This window comes from Orycteropus afer, unplaced genomic scaffold (assembly GCF_000298275.1).
Source record: "Orycteropus afer afer isolate SDZICR_OR568_19922 unplaced genomic scaffold, OryAfe1.0 scaffold00410, whole genome shotgun sequence".
NCBI lineage: Eukaryota > Metazoa > Chordata > Mammalia > Tubulidentata > Orycteropodidae > Orycteropus > Orycteropus afer.
In genome coordinates this window covers 2,491,299-2,496,595 of record NW_006921997.1, presented here as the reverse complement: position 1 = coordinate 2,496,595, position 5,297 = coordinate 2,491,299, and the positions used below count along the sequence as shown (strand labels likewise).

The 5,297-nt window shown below is 42.0% G+C and overlaps 1 pseudogene; it reads left to right on the top strand.

Moving 5' to 3' along the window:
* The first annotated feature begins 2,355 nt into the window (after window positions 1-2,355).
* Window positions 2,356-2,834, top strand: LOC103208086 (annotated as a pseudogene).
* Window positions 2,835-5,297: the final 2,463 nt, after the last annotated feature.

Below are 5,297 nucleotides of genomic sequence, written 5' to 3'. Positions count from 1 at the left end.
AAAGAAGAGTTGATGCTTTTGAGTTGTGGTGCTGGCGGAGAATGCTGAAAGTACCATGGACTGCTAAAAGAACTAACAGATCTGTCCTGGAGGAAGTGTAGCCAGAATGCTCCTTGGAAGCAAGCATGGCCAGACTTCACCTCACCTATTCTGGTCATATTGTCAGAAAGGACCATTCCCTGGAAAAGGATGTCATGCTTGGTGAGATGGAGTGTCAACAAAGAAGGGAAAGGACCTCAGTGAGATGGATTAACACAGGGGCTGTGACAATGGGCTTAAGGATCATGGAGCTGGCACGGGACCGTTTTGTTCTGCTGTGCATAGGGTTGTTATGAGTTGGAGACAACTTGATGGCACCTAACAACAACAACAACAATGCAAAGAAACTAAATTGTAATAGGGCATTTGTGGTGGTTAAATTTGTGTGTCAACTTGACTGGGCCTGATTTGAGTGGCTGGGCAGCTGGTGGTAGTGAACAGCCGCTTTAGAGATGTGGTCTGCTTCCCATATATAAGAAACAGCTTTGGGAATGGTCTCTAGCTTGTGGCACACTTGAACCCTGCATAAAGCCATGTTGTTGTCCAGCAGCCTGCTATGCTCTGCCAACCTTGGGACTTACAATGGACTTAAATTAATGGCCTGCCATGTGGTTTGGTAATATTGGGACCGTGCCTTTTTACTTGTCAACCTTGGGTTTGTCAGCCTCAGCAGCCAGCAGCTGTCTGAGTGAAGAAATGCCTCTAGCTCCAGTGGGCCGCGAGCAGGAGGCAGAGCTGACGCCCAAGGTTGAGGGGCTTTCACCCAGCCTCTGGAGCCTGGCACTTTGAACTTGGACTTAAAGCCTCCAAATTGTAAGAATAAACTCCTGTTTGTTAAGGTCATCCCATTTGTTGTATATTCCTGTCAGAGTGGTACTAGGTAACCAGAACAATATTTATACAAATAAAGACAAAACTATTTCAAAATCTTAAAATTCTCTGTTAAATAATCATTGGTAGAAAATTCAAATTATAATTGCAGTCTAATTAGAAAATAAGGACAATTGTTACTTGCTGTGATAGTTAAGGTTGTGTTTCAACTTGGCTGGGCCATGATTCTCAGTGATTTAGCAGTTATGATGGCAGTCATCTCCCATGACTAAAGCTGATAAAATATAATCACCTCCATGATGAGATCTGCTAAGAGCAGCCATCAGGTGAAACTTCCCCAGGGTTGTGGCCTGCTTCCAACGTATATGGACTCCACAGCAAAGGTCCCTGGCTTTTTGTTCAGTCTAGATCCTGCATCTGGCTCGTCATCTGACCTCTGGTTCTTGGAGTTGAACCAGTGGCCTGCCAATCTTGGGATCATTGTCTTCGCAACCTGTGAGCCAACAGCCTGCCCTCTTACCTGCCACTCTTGGATTTGTCAGACTCTGAAGCCAGCAGGCTGTTGCACTGCATGCCCCTATAGCTATGTGAGTCAGGAAGAAGCCTCTAGCTTGACGTCTGACCTGTGGACTTGGGACTTGCCAGCCTCTACACCTTGTGAGCCATTTCCTTCAGATAAATTTCTCTCTATATATATATAGATACATGGATAGATGCATGTGTGTGTGTGTATGTAAGTGTGTGTGTGTGTGTGTGTGTGTGTGTGTGTGTATATATATATTACATACATACATACATATAAAGGAGCTCTGGTAGCATACTGCCTAAGGCACTTGACTCCTAACCAGAGGGCTGGAGGTTCAAACCCACAAGCCACTCCTCAGAAAGAAGGTTGGGCAATCTACTTCCATAGTGATACCGCCTCAGAAACCCAAGGAGGGGTCACTATGAGTCGAGTCCAACTCCACAGCACATAACAACAATAACAAATATATATATAAACATATATATTAGTTTAGCTTCTCTAGAGAACCCATCCTAAGACAGTTGCCATCAGTCAACTCTGACTCATGGCAACTATATGTGGGCAGAGTAGAATTGATCCAAAGGGTTTCCAAGGCTGTAATCCACAGTCCTGTCTTCCCATGTGTCTCTGGGTGGGTTGAACTACCAAACTCTTAGTTGACAGTCCAGCACTTAATGATTTTATTTGAGGCTGCTCAGGATCCTAATGTTTATATTGCATATAAAAATTTATGCAATGCCACCAAATTAATAATCAGAGGCAAATTCATATCCTTAAAAATTATATTAAAGAGAGAATGAAAATAAAATAAACATTTAGCAAAAGAAGTTAGAAATGAAAAATAGCAAAACAAATCTAAGAATAGCTGGATTAAAGAAACAAAAAGGTAAAAATTAATGAATTTGAAATAGATATAGATGTTAAAAGTAATTACAGTACTTTTCCAAAGAACCAGCTGCATGGCAGAAGTGGACCAAAAGAAGAAGTGGACTTTCTGCAAGTTGCCCTACCACAATGTGGACTTTGACCAGCTCCTGGACAAGTCCTAGAAGCCACTGACGCAGCTGCATAGTGCCCAGCAGCAGCAACATTTGAACACAGATTGAGGCAGGAGCAGCATTCACTGCTGAAGCAGCCACGCAAGGCCAAAGGAGACCCAGCACATGGAGAAGCCAGAGGTGGTGAAGATGCACTTGCACAACATGTTCATCCTGCCTGAGGTGGTGGACAACATGATGGGCATCTACAACAGCAAACTCTTCAACCAGGAGAAGATCAAGCCTGAGCTCACTGGGCACCACCTAGGTAGTTCTTCCTTACCGGCAAGCCCATCAAACATGGTTGGCCTGCTATTGGGGCCACCCATTTCTCCTACTTCATCCCTCTCAAGTACTTGCCAGACAAAAAAGGCTCAGACTCCTGGGGGTGGGTGCTATAATTATGACAAATGGTCATTTCACTACCAAATATCAAGATGTAACCAAAATCAGAAATAAACTAAACCCACTGCCACTGATTCAATCTCATAGTGACCATACAGGACAGAGTAGAACTGCCCCCATAGGCTTTCCAAGGTTGTAATCGTTACAGAAGCAGTCTGGTACATCTTTCTCCCTCTGAGCATCTGGTAAGTTCACACTTCCAACCTTCTGGTTAGCAGCCAAGTGCTTTAACCACTGTGCTACCAGGGCTCCTCTAGACGTACTCTAGCATTATAATAATTAAGATAGTATGTGTTAAAACACAAACTAATAAGTGGAAATGAGTAAATATACGAGGTCCAAATTTATGCAAGTATTATATATTTGACTAAAGTTTCCATTCAATCAATGGAAATGAATGTAAATATGTAATAAATTGTTTCAGGAAAAATTTACTAAAAAACAAGAAAGGAAATCTTACAAATGAATAAATATAACAAGTTCCTAGGTAATACAATATCGTAAAGATCCCATTCTACACAAATAATGTAAGATTTTAATAAAATCTCAGTCAATAGTTTAATTAGAATTTTATTGAAATTTGTCAGAATAACTCTAAACTTCATCTGAAAGATAAAACTGATATAAATAACTAGTATGGCAAGTACATTTGCCATACTAATAGTAAAATATACCACAGAGCTATGGTATTAAAAAATCAAAACAATAAAGTTTTGGTTTTAAAAAAAAAAATCAGAGAATATAATAGAAATTCCCAAAGGAAAACTTTAGTACTTAAAAGAACTTGGTGAACAACAATAGCATCACAAATAAAGAGGAAAATAAAGAAGTACTCAAGAGATTGACAAAATCTGGGGGGAAATTTCAACTTAGATGGCATAGTGGTTAAAGGATTTGTCGGCTAACCCAGAGGTTGGTGGTTTGAACCCAGCAGGCACTGAGTGGGAGAAAGGTGAGACAGTGTGCTTCTGTTAAGATTTACAGCCTTGGAAACACTTTGGGGCAGTTCTATACTATCTTATAAGGTTGTTATGAGTCAGAATCGACATGATGGACATGATGGCTGTGAGTTGGTTTTCACTTTTTATACAAAAACAAAATGCAGATTGGATAAAACAATTAATGTAAGAAAATGAACTCAGAAGTTTTTTGGAAAAAATACCTCACATAGTTTTCAGTACTACACCAAAAACAACTCATTTAATTCTGAGAGCAATCCAATGAAGTTTATTTTTTATCTTCAGCTTTGTGGTAGTTAAATTTGTGTGTCAACTTGGCTGGGCCTGGTTGAGTGGCTGAACAGCTGGATGTAGTATTCCCCATGATGAGACTGGTAATCAACTCCATGGTGGAATCTACTGTGAGCAGCTGAGTAGCTGCCCTAGGGATGTGGTCAGCTTCCCATATATAAGGAGAAGCCTTGGGAATGGTCTCTAGCTTACGGCATGCTAGGACTCTGCATGTAGCCGTGTCACTGTCATGCTCTGTTGACCTTGGGACTTACAATGGACTTGAATTACTGGCCTGCCATGTGGTTTGGTAACATCGGGACTGTGCCATTTTCTTTATCAACCTTGGGCTTGTTAGCCTCAGCAGCCAGTAGCTGCCTGAGTGAAGAGATGCCTCTAGCTTCAGTGGCCAGGAGCAAGAGGCAGAGCTGAAGCCCAAGGTTGAGGGGCTTTCGCACAGCCCCTAGAGCCTGGCACTTTTAACTCAGACTTAAAGCCCCCAAACTGTAAGAGAATAAACTCCTATTTGTTCAAGCATCCCATTTGTGTATTTTCCTGTCAGAGTGGTACTAGGTAACCAAAACAAGCTTACATACTGAAAAACTCTGTAAGGCAACAGGTAAAATAACTTACCCAAGGTCACACACCTGGTAAATCAGTAGAACCAGGATTTAAAATGAGGCATTCTGGCTCCAGCCTCTGTGTTCATTAAGTGTTTTTGTTGTTAGGTGCTATCGAGTTGGCTCCAACTCATAGTGACCCTGTGGACAACAGAAGGAAACACTGCCCAGTCCTGCCCCAGTCTCACGATCCTGGCTATTCCTGAGCCCATTGTTGCAGCCACTATGTCAATCCATCTTGTTGAGGGTCTTCCCCTCTTTCATTGACCCTCCACTTTACCAAGCATGATAGCCTTCTCCAAGGATATCTGACAACATGACCAAAGTAGGTGAAACAAGTCTGACCATTCTCACTTTCAAGGTGCATTCTGGCGGGACTGATTTGTTAGTTCTTCTGGCAGTCCATGGTACTAGTATTCTTTGCCAACGCTACAACTCAAAAGCATCAACTCTTCTTCTGTCTTCCTTACTCACTGTCCAGCTTTCACATGCATAAGAGGTGACTGAAAACACCATGGCTAGGGTTAGGTGCACTTTAGTCTTCAAAGAGACATCTTTGCTCCTCAGCACTTTGCAGCAGATTTGCCCAGTGCGATACATCATCTGGCTT